Raw genomic sequence first — 18,461 nt, 5'->3', positions numbered from 1 at the left:
GGATAGTGTGCTGGAAATGTGGGAAGAAAGGACACCTAAAGAAAGACTGCAAGTCTCGGAAGGGAAAAGAAGGAGACGCGCAGCAAGAAACTAATCATGAAGTGAATGTAACAGGTGATGTGTTGCAAGATGCTTTGATTCTTTCATTAGAAAATATTATTGATGTTTGGGTGGTAGATTCAGGGCCTCACTCCATGCCACACCTGATAAGAAACATTTTCATGATTATGTTCAAGGATATTTTGGACAAGTTCGATTGGGTGATGATAAACCCTGTAAAATCGTTGGAATGGGTACAATTTTCATAAAACAGAAGAATGGAAATTAATGGCTATTGAAGGAGGTAAGGCATGTTCCAGATCTGAAGAAAAATATGATTTCAACAGGGCAGTTGGGAGGTGAAGTTTGTGTAACTACTTTCACAGATAAAACCTGGAACATCACTAAAGGATCCCTGGTAATAGCAAAAGGAGGAAAGGTTGGTACATTGTATTTATGCAATGGTATTTCTAATTCTATTAATTCTTTAACCTCTACAGGAGAAGATACGGCATTGTGGCATCATAGGCTCGGGCACATGAGTGAGAAGGGGATGTAGATTCTTCACTCAAGAAATTTTTTGCCAGGTTTGAAGCATGTTGATTTAAAATTCCGTGAGAATTGTGTTTATGGAAAACAGAAGACAATCATATTCCTAAGATTTGGGAAAGAAAAGAAGAGCGGAAAATTAGAGCTTGTGCATACAGATGTATGGGGATCTGCTCAAGTATCATCTCTTGGTGGCTCTCATTATTATGTTACTTTTATTGATGATGCAACCAGAAAAACTTGGATTTATTGTATTCGAAATAAATCTGGTGTATTTGATACTTCCAAGAAATGGAAAGATTTGGTTGAAAATGAGACAGGAAAAAGGTTGTAGTGTCTCAGAACAGACAATAGAGGTGAATATTGCAGCAAAGAGTTTGATAGGTATTGTTCTGAGAATGGAATTCGTAGAGAGAAGACAGTTCCAGGAACACCACAAGAAAATGGTGTGTCAAAAAGGATGAACAAGACAATCATGGAGCGTGCAAGGTGCATGAGATTGGGTGTAGGATTGCCTTTACAATTTTGGGCAAATGTTGTAGATACTGCTATTTATCTAATAAACAGAGGGCCTTCAAGTTCCTTGGATGGTGGTATTCCAAAGGAGGCATGGACAGGTAAAAAGGTAAACTACTCTTTTTTAAAGAATTTTGGTTGTGAAGCCTTTGTCCACATTAATAAAGAAAATAGAACAAAGCTTGAGGCAAAATCAAAGAATTGTACCTTTATTGGATATGGTGTTCATGATTTTGGTTATCGCTTTTATGATTATGAAAAAAACAAAATCATTAGGAGCAAAGATGTTATATTCAATGAAAAGGTTTTGTATAAGGATCAGCTGCAGGAAAAGAAATAGGAAAAAGAAAATAGAGAATACACAGTGCTTGACGATATCACAGGAAAAGTGATGGTGCCTGAAAATCATAATGATCAATAGCTAGAACAACAACCACAACAGCAACAAGCACTTCAAACACCTGAAAGTGGTGTTAGAAGATCTACCAGGATAAGTAGACCCCTGAATGATACTCTCCTTCATTATATTATGTATTGTTGACTGATTCTGGTGAACTAGAATGTTATGAAGAAGTAGTGCAAGTAGAAACCAGGAAGAAGTGGGAGCAAGCCATGAAAGAAGAGATGGACTCCTTAGCACATAACCAGACTTGGGACTTAGTCAGGTTGCCTGCAGGTAAAACAACATTGCAAAATAAATGGGTTTACAAGTTGAAGGAAGAAGATGGAGGTAGAAAAAGGTACAAAGCTAGACTTGTGGTGAAAGGGTTTGCACAGAAGAAAGGTATTGATTTTGATGAAATATTTTCTCCTGTTGTTAAAATGACTTCAATTAGAACTGTTTTAAGTCTAGTAGCAGCTGAAGATTTTCATCTTGAGCAGTTAGATGTAAAGACAGCCTTTCTCCATGGGGATTTGGAGGAAGAGATATATATGCAGTAGCCACAAGGATATGAGGTAAAAAGGAAGGAAAAACTAGTGTGCAGGTTGAGGAAGAGCTTGTATGGCTTAAAACAGGCTCTAAGGCAGTGGTATCTAAAATTTGACAGGTTTATGTCTAAACAAGGTTATACTAGATGTCACTTTGATCATTGTGTTTATCTAAAAACGCAAAATGATGGCAGCTATATTATATTGTTATTTTATGTAGATGACATGCTTGTTTCAAGGTCTAACATGCAGGAAATAAATGTGCTCAAAAGAAAATTGGCAAATTCATTTTCAATGAAGGATTTGGGAGCTGCAAAACAAATCCTTGGTATGAGAATAACTAGAGATAGAAAAAATCACAAATTAACATTGTCTCAGAATGAGTACATACACAAGGTGTTGAAAAGGTTTAATATGTAGAATGCAAAACCAGTTAGTATACCTTTGTCTAGCCATTTCAAATTAAGTAAGGAGGAGTGTCCCAAGACTCAAGAAGAAATGGCTCATATGTCTAAAGTTCCATATGCATCAGTAGTTGGAAGCTTACTGTATGCAATGGTCTGCACAAGGCCTGATATTGCACATGCAGTGAGAGTTGTAAGCAAGTACATGAACAATCTAGGAAAATAACATTGGATGGTAGTGAAGTGGATTCTCAGGTATTTGAGAGGTACCACAAATCAAGCATTATGCTTTGGTGGTTCAAACATTGCTCTACAGGGATATGTTGATGCAGATATGGCGGGTGATAGAGATAACAAGAGGAGAACAACAAGGTATGTGTTTATTGTAGGTGGAACAGCTGTCAGTTGGGTTTCAAAACTGCAAAGTGTTGTTACACTCTCAACAACAGAAGTAGAGTATGTTGCTGCTACAGAGGCTAGTAAAGAAATGATTTGGTTACAAAGGTTTCTGGATGAATTGGGTAAGAAGCAGGAGTTGGGCAGGTTATACAGTGACAGCCAGAGTGCCATACATCTTGCAAAGAACTCTGCATTTCATTCCAAGACTAAGCATATACAGCTCAAGTACCATTTCATACGGCCGGCATTGGAAGATGAACAATTGAAGCTGGAAAAGATACACACTAGCCAGAATCCTATAGATATGTTAACAAAAGTTGTAACCATGGAGAAACTAAGAATCTGCTCAATTTCAATTGGTCTTCAAGTATGATGAAGAAGATGAAAAACATCCAGGTCCAAAGTGGAGTCATTGTCCAGCAAATGAAGCAGCGGTGGAGTTGCTATAATCAGTCTCCAAGTGGGGGATTGTTGGGTGTGGAGCCTGATTATCTTCTGTATTCAAAGGTATTTCTGCATTGGACCCCAGTTCGTAATGGGGCGGAAACACTGCCCGTAAAATATTCGCTACAGGGGGGGTCTAGGGGGGGCGGTTGTGACCTTTTGGGGAGCCCCCCCTAGCGGGGGGTTTCAGGGGCAATGCCCCCGAAGCTAAGAATAGATGTAAAATTGCCTTGTAAAAGTATAGTAATTTCTAGTCGATCTGGGCCATTTGTTAGGCATAGATCTCACGATAGAAGTTATGTTTAATTTAGGGTTTTTTTCCTAGAAGGAAACCCCTCAATATATATGAGGGAATTGTATTGCGTCTATGTATATCTATATTCTGAGTGAGGAAAAGAGAGGAGATTGAGAGCGAAGAGGGAGTTACATCAGATTTGGTGTAGGTTGTATCTCTTCTGTTTACTGGATAATATAATAAAATAAGGATTGGTTGTTTCTCTGTGGACGTAGCCCAAACTGGGTGAACCACGTATATCTGTTCTCTCTTGTTTTATGCGTTTTTTGTTTTTATATTTATGCAATATTTTATGTGTTCCATTGCTCTGTAGTATATAATTTTCTAACATTCAAACACATCAAAGATGCTCTTCTTGGGATTAAAAGAAATCCCATACTTTTGACATTGCTCAAATATCTACTTCAGGTGATATAAGTGGTGTGATCTCTTCTTGGAGAACATAGTAACATCATTCAAATAAATAAAAATTCTTTGACCTCGCCATAGAAGGCGATGTCCAATGTTCTTTGGAAAGTCACACCTGCATTTATATGTCCAAAGGGAATTCTCTTAAAAGCGAATGTCCCCCATTTGTTCTGGAAGGTTGTTTTCAATCGGTCAAATTCCCCTACTAGAAATTGATTATAACCTGAAAACCCATCTAGTAGTGAAAACATTTTAGGCTCAGATACTATTTGGAGTGTTTGCTCCATGGATAGCACTGGATAGTTATCTTTATCTGAAGCCCAATTAAGGTTGCGAAAATCTACACATAATCTTATTTCTCCGGACTTCTTTCTGATTGGGACCAGATTGGAAACCCATGTGGAATGTTTTACTTTAAAGATGATCTGAGCATCCAACAACTTTATCAACTCCTTTTGTATAAGAGGTTATAGTGTTGGATGAACATTCTGTAGTTTCTACTAGCATTGTTTCATCCCTTATTTTATAGGGATGACGTGCTAGATAATACGAGTGTCGTAAGTCTTTAAATATTCATAGGTCGATGTGAACACATCACAATATATTTTGAATAAATGAATAGATTATTTTCTCTCATGTGGGGAAAAACATAGCGAGGTTCAAATACTTTAGATCTTCAGGGGTTCCCAAATTGAAATTTTCAAATGCTAACTTTGAACTCTGAGTCTTGGTATTGGTTGGCCCTCTGAATTGGTTTTGTAGGCCATATAATTTCTCCAGGAACGCCACACACTTAGGCGACACCTCCTGCAGATCCTTCTCATGCTCATCCTCCTTTATGGTAACATCTTTAAACACGTCAACATTAGTCATAAATTGTAGTATCTGTTGGTCATCATTGAAAACATGTAAGTTAGTGACATTGTCTAGAACATATGGTTTATATATAATTTCAATAGAAAAACTATTTTTCAATGGTGACATCCTGGCAGTTGCATTTACTAATGCATCTGCTGCAACATTTTTAACTTTAGGAACATAAACTATATTGAAAGCTTTGAAATGATTGATCAAACACCATACTCTTGCTGGTATTTTTTAAGATGCAGTGAAACACATTGTATAATATCTCGTACCTGAAGAGTGACCACCTCTGAGTCATCGATTACCTTCAAAATTTATACCTTCGGTCAATAAATTTCTTCAATCTAAGTGCAATCACTTCATATTCAATGGTGCTATTGGTGCACTCAAACTCCAAATGGCATGTAAGGATATGCTTTTTATTGCATAGGTTTGTAAGGAAACAACCTACTTTAGAATTGTTCCATGTCTTTGAACCATCAAAATATAATGTCCAAGAATTACGAGCTACTGAGCTACTTCCTATGATTTTATTGATATTATTATGTACATCTATATTAAATATTTCATTTGCACCAGTTGGAGAACAAGGAAGGATTTCTAGCTGCATGTTTGGTGGAATGAGTGATGGCTACACCTGATAGCACCTGAGGTCGGTTTCAGGAAAGCAATTCCAAAAAATCAAGTTAACAAAAGCAAGTGGATCATTGTAGCCCTCAAGTAGTGTCACGATGTTTTTAATGTATGATTCATTGTCCACTCAAATCTAATTATTCATTCCCTTATATGGAAGCCACAAATGTGACCAGTATGTTGCAAAATATCCTTGTAATTTGCTAGACTAGTCTATGCTAAGTAGTACACCATAGGATTTTTGTATGTCCATAATTACGATATTTATACATTGGAGGACTTGAGCATATTTTATAATATGATAAGCACATTCTTAAGCTCACTGATAGCCTAGACCATAGATTTGTCCAACTAAATGATCTTTGCATCATTTCTCTTCCATTTTGTATTTATTTTCATTGCTACAGATAATGGCATGACATTCATGGATGCACAAGAGTCTACTAAGAAATTATGGACATTATAATTAAAAATTTCAAACGTTAACAAAAATGGGGGGAAGAGAGTGATAGCTTCTAACATTAAAGCATATTCAAGAGGACCAGAAGAGTTACCTAGCACCCTTTTAGGGGAGGAAGCTTTACCACATGTCGAAGGTTGTGAAGAATTATGGATGATGAGTTCACGCCGTCCTGCAATCTTTGCGAACTCTTAGATGGAAATGTTGGCCCACATTTTCTTCATGTCTTCCACAATATTATAATCAATTGTTTCACCAATAGAAGGAAATATTGAAGTGTCTGGAGGAGTGGCTTTGTTTGACACTTCTGGAACATTATACTTACCCTTGTTACTAGAGGAAGCGTTCTTGGACTTGGTTGTGTCTCCACACTTACTTTGTGTATTCTGAGCAGGCTTGAAAAATGGTGAAATAATTCTTAGCAACTACTCTTTAAACTTTTTTCTTGTCAATTCATATTTAGAGATGGGCCTTTTACTCCCTAGACTATATTTACCATTTTTCTTCTAAGGAGGGGCCTCATTCTATGGTGGTTCTTCAACATCTTTCTTATTAGGATTGTAAATACAATGATATGAATTAACTGCATATCCAACACTTCTTCCTTCCTCAACTGCCACAATTTATTTGAATTCTTTTGCCTGTTATGTCTTCCCATATGCTAATAGAGTATCTACAACATGTGTAGCCAAAGCGTTCATGTTGTGATTCCATTGAGGGCATGTTTTTTCTGAATGATATTCCTGATGGAAAGAAAAATAATTATCCATGCCAATTCTTTCTATGTTTGATATGTTGTTGAATGTTATTTTTTCTTTTCTAATTTCAACTTCAGAATTAAAACCAATTGCTCCTCATTTGCTTTATGTGCATTAGTTTCCTTATGGTGTTTGTGATTGTAACAGGTAAATTTGTCAAATTTTATGTCAAATTAATGAGCAAAATAGCATGTAAATGAAGTGTTGAACAATAGCAAACAAATATACATCAAACCATCAAAATGAACACTTAACACAGTGTTTTGATGAAGGAGTTCACCCCTCCTGGGCTACATCTCCTTGGTCCAACTTCCATGGCTTAGGCCTTTGTATTAGCTCAAAATTTTAAAAAGTGTTGTTTACAATGCTCTACTGCTCCTAAAGCCTACTTCAATGTGCTCAAAACATCAAAATCATCTAGGAATGACTTTTTCTGAGCCCAAATTGGTCGAAAAATGCAAAATTTATGGCTTCTTCAGTTTCCCCTAGGAAAACTCCACCAAAACTAGAGAATTCCAGTTAATCCCACCAAATTTGGAGAAAATCCTAAATTTATCGAACCACCAAAAGAATTTCCAACTTAATCCCGCAATTAATTAAATGATAAGCATGGGTTAATTAAGGGTTAATCCCACTTAGCGCTTTAATTTGGAACGGTTAGTGTTAGCACCGCCTCCAGTTATGGGTTTTGGTCACATGTCAAGGGGGCTAGCCCTCTCCTCCCCTAACCACTAATGACTTAAATTTTAAATAGCAAATGCACCCATAGATTGTTAAGAGGAAATGTGACGGCATAACAGTAGAGCGTTGGCCTTGTGTGGGTGAGGTCGCAGGTTCGACTCTGCCGACCTACCCATAAAATTTTGTCACTGTGCGCCGAGGCCGAAAAGCCATTGGGGAAGGACAAGTGGTGGCCTCTGGGATTGCCACATGTATCCTCTTCATTGGTCCTCCCCTACCCAATAAGAAAATGTTATTTCATCAAACTGTAGACCAATCAAAATGTGCTACTTGGAATGAACCCACTTGATATTGACCAAACCTTTGACCTGCACAGTCACTTGCCACGTCAGTAGTATGAACTGCTGACTGTCCAATGACTGTACTTTTTTTTTCAAAATTCCTCTGTTTGGTAAAGTGGGCAGAACGCGGTATCTTTCTCATACGAGCTCCGTTTTCAAAGAAATGAATTGCGTTGGAATCGTTTCACCGATATGGACATGATCATTAAGGTTTTGAGTGATTAATGCCACTTTGATTTTTGAGCTAAATACTGATCACCTGATCATTCCTCCCCACTGGAAGCCTTTTGGACCCCAAAAGATACTATCAATTGTTCAGTAGGTGAGGGTACAACTCCCTCACCTTCTCAATCTGAATCCATTTGGCCTTAGAAATATTTTGTCCCTTGAGTCCCACTCGAAGGTATTCGACATTCCCTCTCTTTGAAGTTGTGTTCTTCTATCAAGTATGAGATCTTGCTAAAGTTGATCAAGATATTCTAGTGAGAAATCATCTATTGATGGTAGTTGAACATGCTCTCATTGATCATCAATCAAAGGAGGCTCAAACAATCTCAAATTCTCAACATTAAATAACAGAGTATATTTGCATATAAGGAGGCAAATCTAGCTTAAATGCATTGTTACCAATCTTTTCCAGAATTTTAAAAGGACCATAACAGATTGGCTTCAATTTGTTAACTTCCCCTTAAAGTATATCTTTGCTAATATATAACCAAAATTCATCTCTAACTTGAAATTTATGATCGGCGTGGTGTTTTTCATGCCTTTCCTTGTAGTTGCTTTTACTCTTTTCAGGCTATTCTTGGACTGTGTGATGTATCAATTGAATTTTCTCAATGAACTTCCTTTCCTTACCAATGTTGCTATGACCATCAATAGCAACATCTTTCTCAAATATGAAGTCCAATGACAATCTTGGAAGGTACCCAAAACATGCCTCAAATGGCGATGTGTTTGTGGAAGAATGTTTTGCCCTATTGTATGCATGATGTATGTAATGCAAATGTTCATCCCACAACTTGGGATGTTTGCTGCAATATCCTCTAAGAAGACAAATGACTATCCTATTGACCACCTCGGTTTGTCCATTGGTTTTTGGATGAAAGGTTGTACTCTTCTTCAACTTAGTGTCCATGATGTCCCACAATTTTGACCAAAAAAGCCCAAGAAATCAAGAATCTCGATCACTTACAATGGAAGTAGGCTGACCAAAATAAACCCAATATTTTGAAAGAAAAGATAAGTTGTTTGTTCAGCTGTAATTTGATTTTTACATGGCATTAGAATACACATCTTTTTGAACCTGTCTACGACTACATACAAGTAATCATGACCTTTCCTTAACAATGGAAGACCTCCTACAAAATCCATTGAGATACTCTCCCATGGACGTGTAGGTACTGAAAGTGGAGTGTACAATCCTAGTTTCCTATTGCTAGGCTTACTTATTACACACAAAGATCATCCTCTAATGAAACGAGATACATTATCAAACATATGTGGCCAATAAAAATACCTTTGGAGATTCGCTATTGTCTTGCCTACACCAAAATGTCCAACAATCAATGAAGTGTGCGCCTTCCTTATGATACTTTTTCTTTCTCCCTGTGGAATACATAACTTTCCCAAGTGATACAACAAACTGTTATTTACATGGTAATATAACTCTTCAATTTGGTTTCCTTGCCTCAAGCTTGCATACACATCTTGAAAGTCATTATCATATGCATATTGCTCAATGTAAATTTCATGTAAAACAAAATTATGCTTGAGTATAATAGATGAATTTATAATAGGCCTAGAATGCATATCATCTACCTTATTGTAGATTCCCTTTTTGTATTTGATAACCAAATGAAATTTTTATAGAAAACCCATCCATCTGAAGTGTCATGATTGTTGCAAATTTGACTGTGACTGTAAGTACTGCAATGGTTGATGGTCTCCTTCCCCATCAAGCAGTGTTTCCATTTTTTAACACTTTGTACCAATGCATAAAGTTCTTTTTCATAAGTGCGATAGTTAGTCACAGAACCATTAAAATTTTTAGAATGAAATTAAATGGGTTTACCATGCTTCATAGGAACTGCTCCCATGGTGTATCACTAGCATCCTTTTGAATCTCAAATGGTTGTCTAAGATCCAGAAGAGCCAATACCGGTGTTGAACTGATATTGTGTTTTAAAGCATCAAATGCTTTTTGTTGTATATCTCCCCAATGGAAGACTTTCCTGACACTAGTCAATGCATGTAGTGGAGCTGCAATGGAAGAAAAATTAGCAATAAGTTTCCTCCAATATTGTGTTGCCCCTCGAAAGATTCTTACCTCTATAACTGTATTGGGCTTGGGCCAATTCACAATGACCTCAACCTTAGAGGGGTCTATCTTTAGCTCACCTCCTCCAACAATGTGTCCCAAATACACTAAAGAAGACTTGCCAAATTCACACTTTGACATCTTTAAAAATATTTTTTCTTTTCTCAAGACATTAATTACTTTGTTCACATGCATGACATGTTCATCTCTGGATTTACTGAATATGAGAATATCATCTAAGTAAACAATGACAAAATAATCTAGAAATGGTCTCAATACATCATTCATAACTCTCAAGAAAGTAGCTGGAGCATTTGTAAAATCGAAAGGCATAACAAGCCACTCAAAAAATCCTTGTTTAGTTTTAAATGTGGTTTTCCAAATGTCCTCTTCAGCTATTCTAAATTGATGATACCACTTTGTAAGCCTAACTTAGTGAAATACTTTGCATAACTCCATTGATCAAGCAAATCATTAATTCTTGGGAGTGGATAATGATTATGTACCGTTATCTTATTCAGTGCACAGAAATCCACACACATGTGCCAAGTCTCGTCCTTCTTTGGCACCAAGACAATTGGTGAACCACATGGCTAAGTAGATGGGCGTATGATACCTTTGTTCAACAATTCTTGAATTTGCTTCTTGATTTTCATGCTCTCCATGATCAACATGCCATACATGCCAATGTTTGGAAGTGGAGCATCCTGCTGTAGTTGTATCTCATGTTGATTTCCCCTCTTGGGAGGTAACCCCTTTGGTTCCTAAAACATCTCGCCCTACTTGCTTACCACATCAAACAAATCAGATTTTAACTTATCATCACAATATTCAAATAAACCATAATCTATATCATTATTTTTCTTGATCATTAGAAGCACAAATTTTTTACTTCCATTTACTAGTCTCTTCATCTGCCCTACATTAACCAAAGAAATGTTTAACTTTTTGCGATGGGCTCTCACAATATACTCCACTCCATCCTTGAGCTATAGATATTTTTTCTCATGGAGATAAAATAACTCTTTGCTATCATACAAATATGGGCTCCCCAGAATAATTCCTGAGATGTCAAGTGGAACTACATCTAACTCAACTTCATCAATGAATTTTTCAGTAATGTCAAACTTGAATAAGCATTTCCTTGTAACCTGTAAATTTTCATTATTGACTATCCAACCCAAAGGGTGTGGCTTGTGATGAGGTACAGTTTCAAGGTTAATATTTTTGACCAAGTCATTTGAAATTAAGTTCATTTGTGACCCACTAGCAAATAATGCATCAATCTTTGTATGATTTGAGATACCCTTACATGGAACAACTCTATTCTTGATTCTTCATTTGGAGTGTTGTTGTGACTATGTGAGGAACTATTTCTTTCTATAGCTTATTTTCCCTTTGTGACCATGGCCGAAATCTTGGTCTCATCACTGGAATTGGATCCAAGATCATGTTTTGTGGTAGTAGTCATCTTTTGTTTCCTCTTATTGTTTGGTTTATTAGGCCTTAGTTCGGGATGTAGTTTCCAATAGTGGGTTTCATCATGCCCCGCTTTGGAAAAATGTTTGCATATAGTTTTCTCCCCTTCTTTCATTACACTTGCATTCTTCTTTCCTTTCCATTTTCCACCCTTCTCTTTCTCCTTACCCTTGAATGGCTTCTTTTTACTACCGTCTTACTGAATGTTCTTTCCTCTCACTTCAAGGTGTGTGGCTTGCACACATACCTCATCTAAATTACTTGGATTGAACATAAGGATAGTGTGTTTTAAGTAGGAATGTAAACCCCCAATGTATTTCAAGAAAGTATCTTGGGAATTCAAGTTTACCCCTAACAACAAAGCCCTTTTCCTAAAATATTGGGTACAATCTTGAACTGTTGGGACCTTGAGTTGCCTAAATTTTTGCCAACTCATAATGGTTGTTTGCATGTAGGCCAAAGGATAGAATTGTCTTTTAATTGAAGAAACAAATTCAACCCAATAAAAGGATAGCTTAACATGAATTCACATTTCCTCTTGAGTCTTTGCTTCCCATCTGTTGTAGCAGTTACAACCACCCTCCAAAATTTTGTGTTAGCTTTGTTTTGGAGCATCCCTACCAACCTTTCATAACAACATGTCTTTCTTCATCAAGTACACAAGATTTAGTGTTTGTCTTGCACAAAGGTAGCCTGTCGATCACATCTTAATGCATTCCCCTCACACACTGATCACCCAAACTTGGTCCAGCTATAGGCTGAGAAGCTCCCCCAAGAAATTGTGCATTTCTGGAGGGAAACTAGCCTTCCCTCCAAAAATTGTGCAATCTTGTCTGGCAGCCTACTAGGCTCCATAATTGCACAATTCCGCCAGTCAACACTCACGGTGAAAATTGTGCAATTTTCCCCATTAGGGCTACTCAGCCCAGAATTTGTGCAAATCTAGGCAGCAGTCAACTGCTCTACCCAGAAATTGCACAAATCTCCTGGGAAGCTAGCCCAACTCCCAGCCAGAAATGTGCATTTTCTCCCAGCAGTTGAGTAGCCTCTTACATGTGCAGCTGAGTTGACCTATTCCCAACTCGCTTCACCCACATGCATGTTGGTCTATTTACTGAATCTTTCATTCAATGTTTGCATGCACTGTCAATCACTTCTACTTTCACTTGGTGTCGCCTTGCACTCACTTTCATATTTTCTTTCAACTTCCCGTGAGCGAGTCTGGCTAGCCTTGGCCCAAACTTTGCCTTCACTGAGATAGCATTGCACAATCTGTGGAAGGAGGGCTCTGTCTTCCTCTCCATAAATGCACATTTCTTCTTAGGCATTGTATTCAGGGACTATTTTATGCATTTCTGAGGGAGAGTGACTATTGGCCCAGAAAATTGTGCATTGCAATAACTGACCCTATAGCCATTGCCAGCTGGAATGCACATTGTGCAATTCGAGCAGTCAGCAGCCAGACTAGACTGTGCATTGCGTAGTTCCAACAGTAATTCAACCTTCCAGCAGCCCAAACTATGCCTTGTGCAGCCTTGGCAGTCAATCTCCCGACCTCCCAGCAGAAATTGCGTGACCTTCATGATCAATCACCCAGGTATGTTGCAAATTAGTTCTCAAGTTCATTTTTGTTTTCGACTGACAGATTGCTTTCCATGAGAATTGCCATGTCTCCAAGTATCGCAGCTATTCATCTTCCTCTTAATAGTACAGGTACAATGGCTTCAAAGAGAGAAGAGTTGAAGACACCGTTCAAAGCACACTTGGGGATGCAATCAATCAAGTGTCTATGGACTTGCCTTCCCGCGAAGACATCAAGTTGTTCATAGACAAGGACATCAAGATATGAAAACAACAACATCACAGCGAGCATCATCATGAACAACAGTTGAAGGTAGCATACCAGATGCAACGAATGCAAGAGGAATGTTGTTGACAACAAGGAGCCGGAACAAAGTTGCAAGCTCAAGCATATCCACTGATGATGAAAGAAAATTTGGAGACTCGGGCTATGTGCTGATGGCACAATCACGTGAAGACAGAGAATGGAACAAAGAAGGAGTTGCATGTGCTGAAGCAACAACTCAAGGAAGAACGTGAGCTGCACAGACAAGCGAATGAGTTGTAGTAGGAATAGGAACAGCAGGGGGCACAACATGCACTCACGAATGAAACTGCGCCAGTACAAGTTATAGATCCATCCCAACAGCTAGCATGGAGCAGACATGGTGAGCATTGTTGTTGATCGCATGTAAGGGATTCAAGAGCATGCATGTCATTGTGCGAATGCATGCGATCCAACCATTCAGCACACTCCACAAGGTGAAGACAAGAAGCAAGTCCAATGGGAGCAAGAACATGTAGTTGACAGTTGATGTGCACGACCACCAACACACACAAGAAGATCAGCAAGGATTCATCAGTGTGTTTCTGGTTTGGTTGCACCAAGAAGACCTAGCACATGGTAGCAGATGAGTTGGATGAAGGAGCCACACCAATGCACTCGAATGCAACAGAGGCAAGAGTTCGCTTCGGCAAGATGTCACCATGGGGTGCATGCACGCCATCACGGACAACCAAGCTTGGCATCATCTCACCACCTTCACCACCACAAGCATGTCAAAGAGTTGGTCTCACCTCAGCGAACTGAGTGTCAATGATGTCTTGCATGGCTTGCTCAAGCCATTTTTCCTCACATAAGCACATGTGCATTGTAATGTAATTTCGTGTCAAGTGGAAGTTCAAGTGTCAATAGTTGGATGTAATAGTCATAGAGTAGATGAAAATTCATGAGGGTATATGAACTGTCACAAAGGAGAATTTCAGGGGTCACCCCACCCTTTGCTATAAATAGAACCTCATAACTCATTATAAAGGCTTTTGGTCAGCTAAGCTTCGATAGGAGTATCTTAGAGAAAGCTTGGACAGTATTGTAATGAGCCTTGGCTTCTCCACTGCACAAAGCTAGTACATCTCTTTGGAGGAGCAGGCAGTTGTGGCTGTAACGTTCCACTATTGGAACTAGTGGTTGGACATGGATGTATTGTATGACTGGAACTTACACTTAATATAATAGAGCCAACGCATTTCATGCATATGTTGTATTGTATTCTATGCTATCTGGTTTACTCTAAATGATATATGTATTTTTTTTCTTATGCATGCATGTATGGACTATTATGTATAAGTATGTATGAATCTTTCTTAAATGTGTTGTTGGTTTAACCATCACTTTAGATTTCTCACTAACTTGCTTTCCAGTTCATGATGCATCTTCGCTCGTGTGTTCCCTTCCAAGCCGCGTACTATTACAGGTTTCCAAGGGGCATACTCACCTCACCCTCAATGTGTTAGAACCTCTCATGCACCTTCCTTGGCTTGTCATGTTATGCCCCTATACTACTAGTGTAACCCCTTATTGTTATTAGTACAACCCCCTTATTATATTGTTGTACCCATGTAGTCCCCATATTGTTATTATTGTGCCCCATAGAAGCCCACTATTGTTATTATTGTGCCCTTACATTATTATTGTTATGTCAGCTCTGACTATATTATGACCCCTTAGACTCCTATATATAGAAAGGAGGTCTTGTCATTTGTATCATCCAAGAATTGTTATTTTGTGTAATGTAAAGGAGGTTTCCCCCTCGAAGAGGCTGAATTCTAAGGCATTCAACTATCTTTTCTATATTTTTGTGAGCTGGTTTCATAACATTTGGTATCGGAGCTTTGGATTCTAGGGTTTCGCTGCTCCAAATAGATCATCGTGGAATTTTCAATATAACTTTTTTCTGCAACGTTTTAGAAGCGAAAAAAAAAACCCATTTGATACAAACTCACACTAAACCTCGGTTCCAAATTTCAAATCTTTTCATGCTATATTTGCGGAGATATGATCGGAGGAAGTTGGTCTTTTTGCAAACTCCTGAATTACATTCCAAACAGGTGACCTGGGGAAAACCATCATAACTTTCTCTCTGAGCATCGGATTGAAATTTCATAAGAAGTTACAAAAATAAGATAGACTGTAGTTTCTTGTATATATTTTTCAAAGCCAAAGGTCAAAACAGTGACACGTGGCACGTCGTACAAGTTCGCTCTACTGAACTAGTCTATAATCAGGTCACTGTGGAAGATTTGGCATAACTCTCCCTTGGAGAATCCAATTTGGATCAGACTGGTGGCATTAGAAACAGGACACATAGGGCTACTGCAGGTTGCAATTTCAGAATTGGAAGAACCGAAATTACAGAGTTATAGTCATTTCAAGATCGAGCTCCTAAAATCAAGAAAAGGCGATATGAGGAAGTTTGATGGCAAGGATCCGGTAAATTGGATACTTCAGATGGAGCAATATTTTGATCTACATGGTTTACCACAGTTACAAAATGTTGTATTGCATCTTCATATTTAGAACCGGATCAATTTTTATGGTATAAAGGGCTTTGTTCTCGTAAACAACTTGTTACGTGGTCAATTTTCACGGAGGAAATGATAGCACATTATGAGGATACAAAGAGCAACACCTTCTTTAGAGCAACACCACAACAATTGGAAAGAGTAAAAGGGCTTTGTTACATAGTGGAAAGTAAAATTATGGCAACAGGAAAGTATACCCCTCACAACTATAAAGATGGAAGTGTTGTTTCTCCTAGCCTTCCACAACCTACAAGGGTTACACCACAACAATTGGAAGAAAAAAGAGAAAAAGGGCTTTGTTACAATTGTGATAGCAAATGCACTACAGGTCATAAGTGTGCTGAGAAGAAATTATTTTACATAGCGTATGAAGAGGAGGAAGAAAAGGATCAAGAACCATCAAAAGAAGAGGATATATGCCAGGACCCAACCCCAGAGAAAGAAGAAATGAATCAGACCATATCTTGTAAAGCATTGGCAAGAATTACCACTCCTCAAACTCTCAAGATAGAATGACATATCAAGAAGAAAAAGGTGCAAGAATTGAAATATCACATCGAGAAAGAAGAAATGAATCCAACCATATCTTGTAATTCATTGGTCAAAATTACCACTCCTCAAACTATCAAGATAGAAGGACATATCAAGAAGAAAAATGTTCAAGAAGTGAAAGATAACATCGAGCATCAAGAAATGAATCCGGCCATATCTTGTAAAGGATTGGAAAAAATTACCACTCCTCAAACTCTAAAGATAGAAGGACATATCAAGAAGAAAAGGGTTCAAGCAATGAAAGAACACATCGAGCATCAACAACAAGTTCTCCAACTTTTAAAGGATAACGCCACTTTGGTGCAAAATCAAATGAAACAACAGGTAGATCAACATCGTAGTGAAAAATGTTTTGATGTAGGTGATTGGGTATTTTTACCGCTACATCTCAAGCAAGCTATTTATGAGAAGAAAATGTTGGCAATACTACATGCACTTAAGAAATGGTGACCTTACCCAATGGGAAGACACTTCAAGGTAAAAATGGATCATTATAGTCTTAAATACTTTTTAGAACAAATATTATCTTTAGAAGAACAGAAAAAATGGGTCACAAATATGTTGGGTTATGACTTTGACATCATCTACAGAAAAGGGAAGAAAATTTTTGTTGCAGATGCACTCTCAAGAAAGAATGAGGATGTGGAAGCATTGTTTTGTGCTATTTCTACTATCCAACCAGATTGGATAAACGAAGCAAGGGATGAATGGAAGAAGGAAAAATAAGTGTGGCCACTCATTTAAAAGTTGCAGAATATTCCAATTCAAACAATATTTCTAGAACTTGAAGAGGAAGGAAAAATCAAATTGGAACCTGGAGCAGTCACAGAAACAAGAACCCGACAGCTACGAAATCGATCAATTTCAGAGTATCTCATCAAGTGGAAGAACTTACCCACCAAATATTCCACGTGGGGGGACAAGAATTTTATACAGATGCATCAAGAACTACTCAAGCGTTGAGGACAACACTTTTTGAAGGAGAGGGGTGTTACACAGTAATTTGTCACCGTCCCTGTTACCCCTTCTCCCACCTTGGAGGACTTATTCCGGGACCTGTGAGAAGTGACATAACCTGGAAACACTTGCATTGTATTCCCCTAAGTATGTACTTCATATGCCCTGAAGACACCTTTTGCAAAATACCCATAAAAATATCCCTTTCTCCATTGGCGCGGGTTCATTTTGTATCACTCACACCAATGGGGGAAATCCTCAAAAGAGGGCGCGCCAGCTGGCGCTCTGTCTCAGAGTCGCACTCGCGCCAGCCCAGTTGGGTAAAGTTTTTAACAAACAAACTTACGAAGGTTCTTCCTAACCCACTCATGAACTGAATCTATATTGAGTTGGGTCAGTTTGACTTCGAATCTCCATAGGAGGGAAGTAGTTCTCCACCTCTCATGGAAGCTTCTTAGTAATAAAGCCAACCCCATGAATATTGTGGAAAATCCTAACTCCTTCCCCTCTATCTATAAAAGCTTGTCCTTTCGCCTTTGACAAGCTAGTTCCAAATTCTATGTCCCAAAGTCTGAGAATTGCTAAGCTCATGCTACAAGAAGCCTTCTTCATTCCCATAAAGCTAAATCTAAAGTGAGGAGATTCTTGTCCAAGTAACCAAGGAGAGAGAGGCTTGTTTCCCCATTCCCAACAAGCTTTGCAAGGCATGTGCTGCTAATCACCCAGCCAAAGAAGGATTTGACGTCAGAACTATGGTTGTATTCTTCTTTGTTTATCAATAATAGACGACTATTGGTTATGGTTCCACTCTTGTTATTATTTGTGATGATGATGAGTTGTGTCCTTTCTGACTGGCATATAGTTGCATATGCTGGATTTTATGCTTGTGTTTGTGTCGTTCTTTGCATGTGCAGGTGTCTATTCATGGAGATCGTGAGGATTGTGATCTGCCGGAGCAAAGGAACGGGGAGCACCACCTCTTCTACAAGCACTAGCGTTGGAATCCAGGT

The sequence above is a fragment of the Pinus tabuliformis genome, chromosome 3_1 (genome assembly GCF_031772625.1).
Source record: "Pinus tabuliformis cultivar Carrire ecotype Pingquan chromosome 3_1, CPIR1, whole genome shotgun sequence".
Lineage (NCBI taxonomy): Eukaryota > Viridiplantae > Streptophyta > Pinopsida > Pinales > Pinaceae > Pinus > Pinus tabuliformis.
The sequence above is the reverse complement of the archived record's forward strand: the minus strand, read 5'-3'. Positions refer to the sequence as shown.